Source organism: Microcebus murinus, unplaced genomic scaffold (genome assembly GCF_040939455.1).
Source record: "Microcebus murinus isolate Inina unplaced genomic scaffold, M.murinus_Inina_mat1.0 scaf013_hap2_Mmur4.0, whole genome shotgun sequence".
Lineage (NCBI taxonomy): Eukaryota > Metazoa > Chordata > Mammalia > Primates > Cheirogaleidae > Microcebus > Microcebus murinus.
The window spans coordinates 222,794-239,140 of NW_027438959.1; the positions used below are offsets into that span (position 1 = coordinate 222,794).

General features: G+C 63.1%; 4 non-coding genes across 4 annotated transcripts; all 4 read left to right on the plus strand.

The window, feature by feature from the left end:
* Positions 1–1,826: 1,826 nt before the first annotated feature.
* LOC142867038 (5S ribosomal RNA) lies at positions 1,827–1,945 on the plus strand. The gene has a single exon (XR_012916769.1). It is a non-coding gene; the product is annotated as a 5S ribosomal RNA (ribosomal RNA).
* Positions 1,946–5,729: 3,784 nt separating this feature from the next.
* On the plus strand, positions 5,730–5,848 carry LOC142867039 (5S ribosomal RNA). Its single transcript, XR_012916770.1, has one exon. It is a non-coding gene; the product is annotated as a 5S ribosomal RNA (ribosomal RNA).
* A 3,784-nt stretch (positions 5,849–9,632) lies between these two features.
* Positions 9,633–9,751, plus strand: LOC142867040 (5S ribosomal RNA). The gene has a single exon (XR_012916771.1). It is a non-coding gene; the product is annotated as a 5S ribosomal RNA (ribosomal RNA).
* Positions 9,752–13,535: 3,784 nt separating this feature from the next.
* Positions 13,536–13,654, plus strand: LOC142867041 (5S ribosomal RNA). The gene has a single exon (XR_012916772.1). It is a non-coding gene; the product is annotated as a 5S ribosomal RNA (ribosomal RNA).
* Positions 13,655–16,347: the final 2,693 nt, after the last annotated feature.

Below are 16,347 nucleotides of genomic sequence, written 5' to 3' on the forward strand. Positions count from 1 at the left end.
AGGGTCCGGTGGGTGTCTGCACTTTTGTGCTGGGCACCCCAGGGAGGCCCGGGGGCTGGCTGGACAACGTGGTCTGCTGGGCGGTGGTGGGGGGGTTGGAGGAGCAACTGATGCCCTTTGCACTTTGGGTAGCAAGAGTCTGAGGTGTCTCTGAGCCCTGTGCCCTGTGGGGGCGGGGCGGGGGGGAGGAGGAGGAGGAGGAGGAGGAGGTGGGAAGGGCCGGGGCCTGCAGTCCTGTTCCCGGGGTGGCACGGCAAGTGGCTTCTTCCACAGGCTGCTTGGCCTGGGCTCCCTGCACCTGGGCCTTTGGAGGACCGGCCCTGTGCTTGCCAACACTTCCTGCAGGGACCCAGAGCTGGGAGGTGGCATCTCTCAGCCCTGGGTCGGGCAGAGCCCCAGCGGGCCATGCCCACAACCTCTCTCAGCACCGGTCCCCCAGAAGGCTCCTTTGGGACCAGGATTCTCTTGCGGTGACTCTTTAAGGTCTGGCCCCTGGATGGAGGGGCACCAGGAGTAGAGGAGCAGGAAGGGGAAGGGGGTGGCCATGCGAGGGGACACTTTGAGGCCAAGTCCCAGCTTCAGCCTGATCCTCCTGGGAACCCCGCTCTGAGACAAGGAGCCGGGCTTCGCATTCCCACAGCAGCCAGTCGTGGGCTGAGGACACCTGGGGCGTTGGGAACTCCCTGGCTTCTCCTGGGTTTAACGTCTAGAGCTGCTTGTGAATCGCGCCGCCACACACACCCGAGCGCAGGTGTCTTCCGCACAGACTGCGGGCCTCGCTCTTCTGAATGCCGCTAGCTCGCCACCCACCCACGGGTGAACCTGGTCAGGGTGCTTTCTCTCAGGGGCAGACTCTTTTCCGGGCGGGCTACCGGTGTCTCTGTTTGCTCGTTTCTTTCTTCCATTTCGGGACAGTCTTCCTTGCTGGGTGTGGAAATCTCCTATGCCTTCCCTCGCCTATTCTGTCAGCTTTAAAATTCTCTTTCAGTTGCCACCCTCACAGATGGATTAGGAAACTCTTTCCGGTGCACTCATTAGTGAAATGACCTCCAGGAAGCTGGAATCCAATATCTAATGGCCGATTTTTAGCGAGTCCACACGCCAGGGTGGTCGGGGTCCAATGCAGCCCCGGCCAGGCCCAGGCCCCTTGGACTGGGCCACAGGAGGACACGGAGGAGGGTCCCGGCCCCCACGAAGCGGTGCCGGCAGTTCTCCACGGGCTTGGGCGTTTTCCAGAGGTAGGAGATGGAGGGGACTGATTTCTTCAGCGCCCCCCAAACCACGCCACCCCACCCCACCCATGGGACACATCCCCAGAGAGAGACGCCCCATACACTGGCTGTGCCCCAGCCCTGGCCCGGGGGAATAGGCGGCAGCCCACCCACAGGGCGAGGGGGGGGGCGCAGCTGAAAGGGGTTGTGGGGGAGGGCGGCCCCTGGCTGGGGTCAAAGGGCGAGCGTCCCGCGCCTGCGCAGTCAGCGGCAGCGACGCGCTGGGGGTGGGCAGCGGGTAGGTGAAGGAGGCCGGGCGAGGAGACGAGGGGGGCTGGGAGGGCTCCACCTTGGCGAGTCCAGCCGTGGAGGCGCATCTTGTGTGAGTGTGAGTGAGTGTGAGTGTGTGTGTGTGTGTATAGAGAGACAGCCCCCCACCCCGCCCCGCCCCGCCCCGCCCCGCCCATCACCCCCGTCCCTGGGAGCCAGCGGGACCCGGCCGGCGAACTCAACCAGCCCGGCCCGGCCCAGCGCGGGGCCTGGGGCGGGAGGCGGCGGCGGGGAAGCCCAGAGAGGCTCGGCTTCTCGAGCGGGGCAGGGGCGCCCTCCGCCGCCGTCTAGGGCCACACCACCCTGAACGCCCCCGATCTCGTCTGGTCTCGGAAGCTAAGCAGGGTCGGGCCTGGTTAGTACTTGGATGGGAGACCGCCTGGGAATACCGGGTGCCACAGGCTGCTGCTTTTTTTTTTTTTTTTCTTGCCTCTTGTTCTGTCCCCTTTCTGGGAGCGCGGCGGCGGCCCGGGGTGGGGGTCACCCCCACCCTCAGCGCCCGCGCGGTGCCTGGCGCCCCAGCCCGCACCGTGGGGCCTCCTCTTGTCCCAAGCCTCGACACCGCCGCCACGCGGCAGCATGCGTGGCATCTGGACTGTCAGGTCTCAGACCAAAGGTCTGCTCTGTGGGAACCGACACGCTGGAGGAAACCTTGAGAGTCTGAGAGGGGAGGGAGTTCCAGAAGAAGGCCAGGATGTCATTTTGAGGGAGTATGTGACCAGAACTCGTCCCGTTGATTTTGGGGTTCTATGGGCTACACGCAGGAAACTTTGGTGGTGGCACCTGATGTTGGGGGATCCGGAGTCACACCCAGACCTGCTCCACAGGCCTCCTTTTACTTTTCTCTTCGGATTCATTATTTTTAAAAAGTGTCTCTTACCTCTAGGATTGCATTTTCTTTTCTCTCTCTTTTCAAGCAGATGATGGGAGTACAAGTATTCAGGTGACATGTGTTGCCCGTGCCGCCCTCCCCCCTGTGTTCTTTTTTTTTTTTTTTTTTTGAGACAGAGTCTCGTTTTGCTGCCCAGGCTAGAGTGAGTGCCATGGCGTCAGCCTAGCTCACAGCAACCTCAATCTCCGGGCTCAAGCAATCCTGCTGCCTCAGCCTCCCGAGTAGTTGGGACTACAGGCATGCACCACCACGCCCGGCTGTGTTTTTCTATATATATTAGTTGGCCAATTAATTTCTTTCTATTTTTAGTAGAGACGGGGTCTCGCTCTTGCTCAGGCTGGTTTCGAACTCCTGACCTGGAGCAATCCGCCCGCCTCGGCCTCCCAGAGAGCTAGGATTACAGGCGTGAGCCACCGCGCCCGGCCCCCCCTGTGTTCTTATTCATATACCTCTCATGTTGTTCCAGCGTATTGTGGGGGTACCAATGTTAAGGTCGGGTGCCTTGCCCTCTCCAAGCCTCCCCCCTCGGGTCAGAGCTTCAAGTGCGCCCATCCCCCAGTCGGTGCGCACCCACCCCATGCCTAATGGATGTGTATGCCCCTCCCCTCCCCCCACCCGCCCGACACCCACCCGATGAAGGTGATTCCTCTCTGTCCACTTAGGCGTCCATCCGTTCGTACCAATTTGCTGGTGAGCGCGCTCACGTGGTGCTCGTGTGTCCATTCTTGGGATACTTGGTTTACTGGAACGGGTTCCAGCTCTGGCCAGGAGAACACGAGAGGCGCCCTCTCACCGCTGCTCCTCACAGCCGAATGGCACTCCGTGGTGTCCACGCGCCACATTTTATTGATGCACTCCTGGATGGATGGGCACTCGGGTCGCTTCCACGTCTTTGGGATTGTGAATTGTGCCCTAACTGTAACCCTAACCCTTACCCAGCCCGTCTCCTCTGCCCCTGCCTGACGCACTCCTCCCCGGCCAGGCCCGTCACTGTCCTGGGCCCCCGCCTGACCGGCTCCTCCCCGCCCGGCCTGTCACCGTCCTCTGCCCCTGCCTGACACGCTCCTTCCCGCCCGGCCTCTCACCGTCCTCGGCCCCTGCCTGACCGGCTCCTCCATCGCCTGGGCCTTCCAAGGGCTTGGTGTGGATGCTGCTTCCAGGAAGCCCTCCAGAAACCCGGCAGCAGGGTGGCCGCAGCAGTCTCCAGCAGCCGTCCCTAAGTCGCGTGAGTGCGGGGGACGCGCCCCCGCTGTGCCGCGGGGGCCCAGCCTGGTGTCTTCCCTGAGGCCCTGCGGCTGCCGGCTGGGCTGCCGCTCCCCGCAAGGGGAGAGCCGCGGAGGTGGGGACCGCCTCCTGATGGGGACGTACACGCAGCTCTCCACGTCGGATTCCGGGGCTCTCTGTCCTGCCCGAAGGCCCAGCTGGCCTGCGGGTCCTTAGAGTGGCAAAAACCTCCGAAAACTGAGACTGAGGGTCCGGTGGGTGTCTGCACTTTTGTGCTGGGCACCCCAGGGAGGCCCGGGGGCTGGCTGGACAACGTGGTCTGCTGGGCGGTGGTGGGGGGGTTGGAGGAGCAACTGATGCCCTTTGCACTTTGGGTAGCAAGAGTCTGAGGTGTCTCTGAGCCCTGTGCCCTGTGGGGGCGGGGCGGGGGGGAGGAGGAGGAGGAGGAGGAGGAGGTGGGAAGGGCCGGGGCCTGCAGTCCTGTTCCCGGGGTGGCACGGCAAGTGGCTTCTTCCACAGGCTGCTTGGCCTGGGCTCCCTGCACCTGGGCCTTTGGAGGACCGGCCCTGTGCTTGCCAACACTTCCTGCAGGGACCCAGAGCTGGGAGGTGGCATCTCTCAGCCCTGGGTCGGGCAGAGCCCCAGCGGGCCATGCCCACAACCTCTCTCAGCACCGGTCCCCCAGAAGGCTCCTTTGGGACCAGGATTCTCTTGCGGTGACTCTTTAAGGTCTGGCCCCTGGATGGAGGGGCACCAGGAGTAGAGGAGCAGGAAGGGGAAGGGGGTGGCCATGCGAGGGGACACTTTGAGGCCAAGTCCCAGCTTCAGCCTGATCCTCCTGGGAACCCCGCTCTGAGACAAGGAGCCGGGCTTCGCATTCCCACAGCAGCCAGTCGTGGGCTGAGGACACCTGGGGCGTTGGGAACTCCCTGGCTTCTCCTGGGTTTAACGTCTAGAGCTGCTTGTGAATCGCGCCGCCACACACACCCGAGCGCAGGTGTCTTCCGCACAGACTGCGGGCCTCGCTCTTCTGAATGCCGCTAGCTCGCCACCCACCCACGGGTGAACCTGGTCAGGGTGCTTTCTCTCAGGGGCAGACTCTTTTCCGGGCGGGCTACCGGTGTCTCTGTTTGCTCGTTTCTTTCTTCCATTTCGGGACAGTCTTCCTTGCTGGGTGTGGAAATCTCCTATGCCTTCCCTCGCCTATTCTGTCAGCTTTAAAATTCTCTTTCAGTTGCCACCCTCACAGATGGATTAGGAAACTCTTTCCGGTGCACTCATTAGTGAAATGACCTCCAGGAAGCTGGAATCCAATATCTAATGGCCGATTTTTAGCGAGTCCACACGCCAGGGTGGTCGGGGTCCAATGCAGCCCCGGCCAGGCCCAGGCCCCTTGGACTGGGCCACAGGAGGACACGGAGGAGGGTCCCGGCCCCCACGAAGCGGTGCCGGCAGTTCTCCACGGGCTTGGGCGTTTTCCAGAGGTAGGAGATGGAGGGGACTGATTTCTTCAGCGCCCCCCAAACCACGCCACCCCACCCCACCCATGGGACACATCCCCAGAGAGAGACGCCCCATACACTGGCTGTGCCCCAGCCCTGGCCCGGGGGAATAGGCGGCAGCCCACCCACAGGGCGAGGGGGGGGGCGCAGCTGAAAGGGGTTGTGGGGGAGGGCGGCCCCTGGCTGGGGTCAAAGGGCGAGCGTCCCGCGCCTGCGCAGTCAGCGGCAGCGACGCGCTGGGGGTGGGCAGCGGGTAGGTGAAGGAGGCCGGGCGAGGAGACGAGGGGGGCTGGGAGGGCTCCACCTTGGCGAGTCCAGCCGTGGAGGCGCATCTTGTGTGAGTGTGAGTGAGTGTGAGTGTGTGTGTGTGTGTATAGAGAGACAGCCCCCCACCCCGCCCCGCCCCGCCCCGCCCCGCCCATCACCCCCGTCCCTGGGAGCCAGCGGGACCCGGCCGGCGAACTCAACCAGCCCGGCCCGGCCCGGCGCGGGGCCTGGGGCGGGAGGCGGCGGCGGGGAAGCCCAGAGAGGCTCGGCTTCTCGAGCGGGGCAGGGGCGCCCTCCGCCGCCGTCTAGGGCCACACCACCCTGAACGCCCCCGATCTCGTCTGGTCTCGGAAGCTAAGCAGGGTCGGGCCTGGTTAGTACTTGGATGGGAGACCGCCTGGGAATACCGGGTGCCACAGGCTGCTGCTTTTTTTTTTTTTTTTCTTGCCTCTTGTTCTGTCCCCTTTCTGGGAGCGCGGCGGCGGCCCGGGGTGGGGGTCACCCCCACCCTCAGCGCCCGCGCGGTGCCTGGCGCCCCAGCCCGCACCGTGGGGCCTCCTCTTGTCCCAAGCCTCGACACCGCCGCCACGCGGCAGCATGCGTGGCATCTGGACTGTCAGGTCTCAGACCAAAGGTCTGCTCTGTGGGAACCGACACGCTGGAGGAAACCTTGAGAGTCTGAGAGGGGAGGGAGTTCCAGAAGAAGGCCAGGATGTCATTTTGAGGGAGTATGTGACCAGAACTCGTCCCGTTGATTTTGGGGTTCTATGGGCTACACGCAGGAAACTTTGGTGGTGGCACCTGATGTTGGGGGATCCGGAGTCACACCCAGACCTGCTCCACAGGCCTCCTTTTACTTTTCTCTTCGGATTCATTATTTTTAAAAAGTGTCTCTTACCTCTAGGATTGCATTTTCTTTTCTCTCTCTTTTCAAGCAGATGATGGGAGTACAAGTATTCAGGTGACATGTGTTGCCCGTGCCGCCCTCCCCCCTGTGTTCTTTTTTTTTTTTTTTTTTTGAGACAGAGTCTCGTTTTGCTGCCCAGGCTAGAGTGAGTGCCATGGCGTCAGCCTAGCTCACAGCAACCTCAATCTCCGGGCTCAAGCAATCCTGCTGCCTCAGCCTCCCGAGTAGTTGGGACTACAGGCATGCACCACCACGCCCGGCTGTGTTTTTCTATATATATTAGTTGGCCAATTAATTTCTTTCTATTTTTAGTAGAGACGGGGTCTCGCTCTTGCTCAGGCTGGTTTCGAACTCCTGACCTGGAGCAATCCGCCCGCCTCGGCCTCCCAGAGAGCTAGGATTACAGGCGTGAGCCACCGCGCCCGGCCCCCCCTGTGTTCTTATTCATATACCTCTCATGTTGTTCCAGCGTATTGTGGGGGTACCAATGTTAAGGTCGGGTGCCTTGCCCTCTCCAAGCCTCCCCCCTCGGGTCAGAGCTTCAAGTGCGCCCATCCCCCAGTCGGTGCGCACCCACCCCATGCCTAATGGATGTGTATGCCCCTCCCCTCCCCCCACCCGCCCGACACCCACCCGATGAAGGTGATTCCTCTCTGTCCACTTAGGCGTCCATCCGTTCGTACCAATTTGCTGGTGAGCGCGCTCACGTGGTGCTCGTGTGTCCATTCTTGGGATACTTGGTTTACTGGAACGGGTTCCAGCTCTGGCCAGGAGAACACGAGAGGCGCCCTCTCACCGCTGCTCCTCACAGCCGAATGGCACTCCGTGGTGTCCACGCGCCACATTTTATTGATGCACTCCTGGATGGATGGGCACTCGGGTCGCTTCCACGTCTTTGGGATTGTGAATTGTGCCCTAACTGTAACCCTAACCCTTACCCAGCCCGTCTCCTCTGCCCCTGCCTGACGCACTCCTCCCCGGCCAGGCCCGTCACTGTCCTGGGCCCCCGCCTGACCGGCTCCTCCCCGCCCGGCCGGTCACCGTCCTCTGCCCCTGCCTGACACGCTCCTTCCCGCCCGGCCTCTCACCGTCCTCGGCCCCTGCCTAACCGGCTCCTCCGTCGCCTGGGCCTTCCAAGGGCTTGGTGTGGATGCTGCTTCCAGGAAGCCCTCCAGAAACCCGGCAGCAGGGTGGCCGCAGCAGTCTCCAGCAGCCGTCCCTAAGTCGCGTGAGTGCGGGGGACGCGCCCCCGCTGTGCCGCGGGGGCCCAGCCTGGTGTCTTCCCTGAGGCCCTGCGGCTGCCGGCTGGGCTGCCGCTCCCCGCAAGGGGAGAGCCGCGGAGGTGGGGACCGCCTCCTGATGGGGACGTACACGCAGCTCTCCACGTCGGATTCCGGGGCTCTCTGTCCTGCCCGAAGGCCCAGCTGGCCTGCGGGTCCTTAGAGTGGCAAAAACCTCCGAAAACTGAGACTGAGGGTCCGGTGGGTGTCTGCACTTTTGTGCTGGGCACCCCAGGGAGGCCCGGGGGCTGGCTGGACAACGTGGTCTGCTGGGCGGTGGTGGGGGGGTTGGAGGAGCAACTGATGCCCTTTGCACTTTGGGTAGCAAGAGTCTGAGGTGTCTCTGAGCCCTGTGCCCTGTGGGGGCGGGGCGGGGGGGAGGAGGAGGAGGAGGAGGAGGAGGTGGGAAGGGCCGGGGCCTGCAGTCCTGTTCCCGGGGTGGCACGGCAAGTGGCTTCTTCCACAGGCTGCTTGGCCTGGGCTCCCTGCACCTGGGCCTTTGGAGGACCGGCCCTGTGCTTGCCAACACTTCCTGCAGGGACCCAGAGCTGGGAGGTGGCATCTCTCAGCCCTGGGTCGGGCAGAGCCCCAGCGGGCCATGCCCACAACCTCTCTCAGCACCGGTCCCCCAGAAGGCTCCTTTGGGACCAGGATTCTCTTGCGGTGACTCTTTAAGGTCTGGCCCCTGGATGGAGGGGCACCAGGAGTAGAGGAGCAGGAAGGGGAAGGGGGTGGCCATGCGAGGGGACACTTTGAGGCCAAGTCCCAGCTTCAGCCTGATCCTCCTGGGAACCCCGCTCTGAGACAAGGAGCCGGGCTTCGCATTCCCACAGCAGCCAGTCGTGGGCTGAGGACACCTGGGGCGTTGGGAACTCCCTGGCTTCTCCTGGGTTTAACGTCTAGAGCTGCTTGTGAATCGCGCCGCCACACACACCCGAGCGCAGGTGTCTTCCGCACAGACTGCGGGCCTCGCTCTTCTGAATGCCGCTAGCTCGCCACCCACCCACGGGTGAACCTGGTCAGGGTGCTTTCTCTCAGGGGCAGACTCTTTTCCGGGCGGGCTACCGGTGTCTCTGTTTGCTCGTTTCTTTCTTCCATTTCGGGACAGTCTTCCTTGCTGGGTGTGGAAATCTCCTATGCCTTCCCTCGCCTATTCTGTCAGCTTTAAAATTCTCTTTCAGTTGCCACCCTCACAGATGGATTAGGAAACTCTTTCCGGTGCACTCATTAGTGAAATGACCTCCAGGAAGCTGGAATCCAATATCTAATGGCCGATTTTTAGCGAGTCCACACGCCAGGGTGGTCGGGGTCCAATGCAGCCCCGGCCAGGCCCAGGCCCCTTGGACTGGGCCACAGGAGGACACGGAGGAGGGTCCCGGCCCCCACGAAGCGGTGCCGGCAGTTCTCCACGGGCTTGGGCGTTTTCCAGAGGTAGGAGATGGAGGGGACTGATTTCTTCAGCGCCCCCCAAACCACGCCACCCCACCCCACCCATGGGACACATCCCCAGAGAGAGACGCCCCATACACTGGCTGTGCCCCAGCCCTGGCCCGGGGGAATAGGCGGCAGCCCACCCACAGGGCGAGGGGGGGGGCGCAGCTGAAAGGGGTTGTGGGGGAGGGCGGCCCCTGGCTGGGGTCAAAGGGCGAGCGTCCCGCGCCTGCGCAGTCAGCGGCAGCGACGCGCTGGGGGTGGGCAGCGGGTAGGTGAAGGAGGCCGGGCGAGGAGACGAGGGGGGCTGGGAGGGCTCCACCTTGGCGAGTCCAGCCGTGGAGGCGCATCTTGTGTGAGTGTGAGTGAGTGTGAGTGTGTGTGTGTGTGTATAGAGAGACAGCCCCCCACCCCGCCCCGCCCCGCCCCGCCCCGCCCATCACCCCCGTCCCTGGGAGCCAGCGGGACCCGGCCGGCGAACTCAACCAGCCCGGCCCGGCCCGGCGCGGGGCCTGGGGCGGGAGGCGGCGGCGGGGAAGCCCAGAGAGGCTCGGCTTCTCGAGCGGGGCAGGGGCGCCCTCCGCCGCCGTCTAGGGCCACACCACCCTGAACGCCCCCGATCTCGTCTGGTCTCGGAAGCTAAGCAGGGTCGGGCCTGGTTAGTACTTGGATGGGAGACCGCCTGGGAATACCGGGTGCCACAGGCTGCTGCTTTTTTTTTTTTTTTTCTTGCCTCTTGTTCTGTCCCCTTTCTGGGAGCGCGGCGGCGGCCCGGGGTGGGGGTCACCCCCACCCTCAGCGCCCGCGCGGTGCCTGGCGCCCCAGCCCGCACCGTGGGGCCTCCTCTTGTCCCAAGCCTCGACACCGCCGCCACGCGGCAGCATGCGTGGCATCTGGACTGTCAGGTCTCAGACCAAAGGTCTGCTCTGTGGGAACCGACACGCTGGAGGAAACCTTGAGAGTCTGAGAGGGGAGGGAGTTCCAGAAGAAGGCCAGGATGTCATTTTGAGGGAGTATGTGACCAGAACTCGTCCCGTTGATTTTGGGGTTCTATGGGCTACACGCAGGAAACTTTGGTGGTGGCACCTGATGTTGGGGGATCCGGAGTCACACCCAGACCTGCTCCACAGGCCTCCTTTTACTTTTCTCTTCGGATTCATTATTTTTAAAAAGTGTCTCTTACCTCTAGGATTGCATTTTCTTTTCTCTCTCTTTTCAAGCAGATGATGGGAGTACAAGTATTCAGGTGACATGTGTTGCCCGTGCCGCCCTCCCCCCTGTGTTCTTTTTTTTTTTTTTTTTTTGAGACAGAGTCTCGTTTTGCTGCCCAGGCTAGAGTGAGTGCCATGGCGTCAGCCTAGCTCACAGCAACCTCAATCTCCGGGCTCAAGCAATCCTGCTGCCTCAGCCTCCCGAGTAGTTGGGACTACAGGCATGCACCACCACGCCCGGCTGTGTTTTTCTATATATATTAGTTGGCCAATTAATTTCTTTCTATTTTTAGTAGAGACGGGGTCTCGCTCTTGCTCAGGCTGGTTTCGAACTCCTGACCTGGAGCAATCCGCCCGCCTCGGCCTCCCAGAGAGCTAGGATTACAGGCGTGAGCCACCGCGCCCGGCCCCCCCTGTGTTCTTATTCATATACCTCTCATGTTGTTCCAGCGTATTGTGGGGGTACCAATGTTAAGGTCGGGTGCCTTGCCCTCTCCAAGCCTCCCCCCTCGGGTCAGAGCTTCAAGTGCGCCCATCCCCCAGTCGGTGCGCACCCACCCCATGCCTAATGGATGTGTATGCCCCTCCCCTCCCCCCACCCGCCCGACACCCACCCGATGAAGGTGATTCCTCTCTGTCCACTTAGGCGTCCATCCGTTCGTACCAATTTGCTGGTGAGCGCGCTCACGTGGTGCTCGTGTGTCCATTCTTGGGATACTTGGTTTACTGGAACGGGTTCCAGCTCTGGCCAGGAGAACACGAGAGGCGCCCTCTCACCGCTGCTCCTCACAGCCGAATGGCACTCCGTGGTGTCCACGCGCCACATTTTATTGATGCACTCCTGGATGGATGGGCACTCGGGTCGCTTCCACGTCTTTGGGATTGTGAATTGTGCCCTAACTGTAACCCTAACCCTTACCCAGCCCGTCTCCTCTGCCCCTGCCTGACGCACTCCTCCCCGGCCAGGCCCGTCACTGTCCTGGGCCCCCGCCTGACCGGCTCCTCCCCGCCCGGCCGGTCACCGTCCTCTGCCCCTGCCTGACACGCTCCTTCCCGCCCGGCCTCTCACCGTCCTCGGCCCCTGCCTAACCGGCTCCTCCGTCGCCTGGGCCTTCCAAGGGCTTGGTGTGGATGCTGCTTCCAGGAAGCCCTCCAGAAACCCGGCAGCAGGGTGGCCGCAGCAGTCTCCAGCAGCCGTCCCTAAGTCGCGTGAGTGCGGGGGACGCGCCCCCGCTGTGCCGCGGGGGCCCAGCCTGGTGTCTTCCCTGAGGCCCTGCGGCTGCCGGCTGGGCTGCCGCTCCCCGCAAGGGGAGAGCCGCGGAGGTGGGGACCGCCTCCTGATGGGGACGTACACGCAGCTCTCCACGTCGGATTCCGGGGCTCTCTGTCCTGCCCGAAGGCCCAGCTGGCCTGCGGGTCCTTAGAGTGGCAAAAACCTCCGAAAACTGAGACTGAGGGTCCGGTGGGTGTCTGCACTTTTGTGCTGGGCACCCCAGGGAGGCCCGGGGGCTGGCTGGACAACGTGGTCTGCTGGGCGGTGGTGGGGGGGTTGGAGGAGCAACTGATGCCCTTTGCACTTTGGGTAGCAAGAGTCTGAGGTGTCTCTGAGCCCTGTGCCCTGTGGGGGCGGGGCGGGGGGGAGGAGGAGGAGGAGGAGGAGGAGGTGGGAAGGGCCGGGGCCTGCAGTCCTGTTCCCGGGGTGGCACGGCAAGTGGCTTCTTCCACAGGCTGCTTGGCCTGGGCTCCCTGCACCTGGGCCTTTGGAGGACCGGCCCTGTGCTTGCCAACACTTCCTGCAGGGACCCAGAGCTGGGAGGTGGCATCTCTCAGCCCTGGGTCGGGCAGAGCCCCAGCGGGCCATGCCCACAACCTCTCTCAGCACCGGTCCCCCAGAAGGCTCCTTTGGGACCAGGATTCTCTTGCGGTGACTCTTTAAGGTCTGGCCCCTGGATGGAGGGGCACCAGGAGTAGAGGAGCAGGAAGGGGAAGGGGGTGGCCATGCGAGGGGACACTTTGAGGCCAAGTCCCAGCTTCAGCCTGATCCTCCTGGGAACCCCGCTCTGAGACAAGGAGCCGGGCTTCGCATTCCCACAGCAGCCAGTCGTGGGCTGAGGACACCTGGGGCGTTGGGAACTCCCTGGCTTCTCCTGGGTTTAACGTCTAGAGCTGCTTGTGAATCGCGCCGCCACACACACCCGAGCGCACGTGTCTTCCGCACAGACTGCGGGCCTCGCTCTTCTGAATGCCGCTAGCTCGCCACCCACCCACGGGTGAACCTGGTCAGGGTGCTTTCTCTCAGGGGCAGACTCTTTTCCGGGCGGGCTACCGGTGTCTCTGTTTGCTCGTTTCTTTCTTCCATTTCGGGAAAGTCTTCCTTGCTGGGTGTGGAAATCTCCTATGCCTTCCCTCGCCTATTCTGTCAGCTTTAAAATTCTCTTTCAGTTGCCACCCTCACAGATGGATTAGGAAACTCTTTCCGGTGCACTCATTAGTGAAATGACCTCCAGGAAGCTGGAATCCAATATCTAATGGCCGATTTTTAGCGAGTCCACACGCCAGGGTGGTCGGGGTCCAATGCAGCCCCGGCCAGGCCCAGGCCCCTTGGACTGGGCCACAGGAGGACACGGAGGAGGGTCCCGGCCCCCACGAAGCGGTGCCGGCAGTTCTCCACGGGCTTGGGCGTTTTCCAGAGGTAGGAGATGGAGGGGACTGATTTCTTCAGCGCCCCCCAAACCACGCCACCCCACCCCACCCATGGGACACATCCCCAGAGAGAGACGCCCCATACACTGGCTGTGCCCCAGCCCTGGCCCGGGGGAATAGGCGGCAGCCCACCCACAGGGCGAGGGGGGGGGCGCACCTGAAAGGGGTTGTGGGGGAGGGCGGCCCCTGGCTGGGGTCAAAGGGCGAGCGTCCCGCGCCTGCGCAGTCAGCGGCAGCGACGCGCTGGGGGTGGGCAGCGGGTAGGTGAAGGAGGCCGGGCGAGGAGACGAGGGGGGCTGGGAGGGCTCCACCTTGGCGAGTCCAGCCGTGGAGGCGCATCTTGTGTGAGTGTGAGTGAGTGTGAGTGTGTGTGTGTGTGTATAGAGAGACAGCCCCCCACCCCGCCCCGCCCCGCCCCGCCCCGCCCATCACCCCCGTCCCTGGGAGCCAGCGGGACCCGGCCGGCGAACTCAACCAGCCCGGCCCGGCCCGGCGCGGGGCCTGGGGCGGGAGGCGGCGGCGGGGAAGCCCAGAGAGGCTCGGCTTCTCGAGCGGGGCAGGGGCGCCCTCCGCCGCCGTCTAGGGCCACACCACCCTGAACGCCCCCGATCTCGTCTGGTCTCGGAAGCTAAGCAGGGTCGGGCCTGGTTAGTACTTGGATGGGAGACCGCCTGGGAATACCGGGTGCCACAGGCTGCTGCTTTTTTTTTTTTTTTTCTTGCCTCTTGTTCTGTCCCCTTTCTGGGAGCGCGGCGGCGGCCCGGGGTGGGGGTCACCCCCACCCTCAGCGCCCGCGCGGTGCCTGGCGCCCCAGCCCGCACCGTGGGGCCTCCTCTTGTCCCAAGCCTCGACACCGCCGCCACGCGGCAGCATGCGTGGCATCTGGACTGTCAGGTCTCAGACCAAAGGTCTGCTCTGTGGGAACCGACACGCTGGAGGAAACCTTGAGAGTCTGAGAGGGGAGGGAGTTCCAGAAGAAGGCCAGGATGTCATTTTGAGGGAGTATGTGACCAGAACTCGTCCCGTTGATTTTGGGGTTCTATGGGCTACACGCAGGAAACTTTGGTGGTGGCACCTGATGTTGGGGGATCCGGAGTCACACCCAGACCTGCTCCACAGGCCTCCTTTTACTTTTCTCTTCGGATTCATTATTTTTAAAAAGTGTCTCTTACCTCTAGGATTGCATTTTCTTTTCTCTCTCTTTTCAAGCAGATGATGGGAGTACAAGTATTCAGGTGACATGTGTTGCCCGTGCCGCCCTCCCCCCTGTGTTCTTTTTTTTTTTTTTTTTTTGAGACAGAGTCTCGTTTTGCTGCCCAGGCTAGAGTGAGTGCCATGGCGTCAGCCTAGCTCACAGCAACCTCAATCTCCGGGCTCAAGCAATCCTGCTGCCTCAGCCTCCCGAGTAGTTGGGACTACAGGCATGCACCACCACGCCCGGCTGTGTTTTTCTATATATATTAGTTGGCCAATTAATTTCTTTCTATTTTTAGTAGAGACGGGGTCTCGCTCTTGCTCAGGCTGGTTTCGAACTCCTGACCTGGAGCAATCCGCCCGCCTCGGCCTCCCAGAGAGCTAGGATTACAGGCGTGAGCCACCGCGCCCGGCCCCCCCTGTGTTCTTATTCATATACCTCTCATGTTGTTCCAGCGTATTGTGGGGGTACCAATGTTAAGGTCGGGTGCCTTGCCCTCTCCAAGCCTCCCCCCTCGGGTCAGAGCTTCAAGTGCGCCCATCCCCCAGTCGGTGCGCACCCACCCCATGCCTAATGGATGTGTATGCCCCTCCCCTCCCCCCACCCGCCCGACACCCACCCGATGAAGGTGATTCCTCTCTGTCCACTTAGGCGTCCATCCGTTCGTACCAATTTGCTGGTGAGCGCGCTCACGTGGTGCTCGTGTGTCCATTCTTGGGATACTTGGTTTACTGGAACGGGTTCCAGCTCTGGCCAGGAGAACACGAGAGGCGCCCTCTCACCGCTGCTCCTCACAGCCGAATGGCACTCCGTGGTGTCCACGCGCCACATTTTATTGATGCACTCCTGGATGGATGGGCACTCGGGTCGCTTCCACGTCTTTGGGATTGTGAATTGTGCCCTAACTGTAACCCTAACCCTTACCCAGCCCGTCTCCTCTGCCCCTGCCTGACGCACTCCTCCCCGGCCAGGCCCGTCACTGTCCTGGGCCCCCGCCTGACCGGCTCCTCCCCGCCCGGCCTGTCACCGTCCTCTGCCCCTGCCTGACACGCTCCTTCCCGCCCGGCCTCTCACCGTCCTCGGCCCCTGCCTGACCGGCTCCTCCGTCGCCTGGGCCTTCCAAGGGCTTGGTGTGGATGCTGCTTCCAGGAAGCCCTCCAGAAACCCGGCAGCAGGGTGGCCGCAGCAGTCTCCAGCAGCCGTCCCTAAGTCGCGTGAGTGCGGGGGACGCGCCCCCGCTGTGCCGCGGGGGCCCAGCCTGGTGTCTTCCCTGAGGCCCTGCGGCTGCCGGCTGGGCTGCCGCTCCCCGCAAGGGGAGAGCCGCGGAGGTGGGGACCGCCTCCTGATGGGGACGTACACGCAGCTCTCCACGTCGGATTCCGGGGCTCTCTGTCCTGCCCGAAGGCCCAGCTGGCCTGCGGGTCCTTAGAGTGGCAAAAACCTCCGAAAACTGAGACTGAGGGTCCGGTGGGTGTCTGCACTTTTGTGCTGGGCACCCCAGGGAGGCCCGGGGGCTGGCTGGACAACGTGGTCTGCTGGGCGGTGGTGGGGGGGTTGGAGGAGCAACTGATGCCCTTTGCACTTTGGGTAGCAAGAGTCTGAGGTGTCTCTGAGCCCTGTGCCCTGTGGGGGCGGGGCGGGGGGGAGGAGGAGGAGGAGGAGGAGGAGGTGGGAAGGGCCGGGGCCTGCAGTCCTGTTCCCGGGGTGGCACGGCAAGTGGCTTCTTCCACAGGCTGCTTGGCCTGGGCTCCCTGCACCTGGGCCTTTGGAGGACCGGCCCTGTGCTTGCCAACACTTCCTGCAGGGACCCAGAGCTGGGAGGTGGCATCTCTCAGCCCTGGGTCGGGCAGAGCCCCAGCGGGCCATGCCCACAACCTCTCTCAGCACCGGTCCCCCAGAAGGCTCCTTTGGGACCAGGATTCTCTTGCGGTGACTCTTTAAGGTCTGGCCCCTGGATGGAGGGGCACCAGGAGTAGAGGAGCAGGAAGGGGAAGGGGGTGGCCATGCGAGGGGACACTTTGAGGCCAAGTCCCAGCTTCAGCCTGATCCTCCTGGGAACCCCGCTCTGAGACAAGGAGCCGGGCTTCGCATTCCCACAGCAGCCAGTCGTGGGCTGAGGACACCTGGGGCGTTGGGAACTCCCTGGCTTCTCCTGGGTTTAACGTCTAGAGCTGCTTGTGAATCGCGCCGCCAC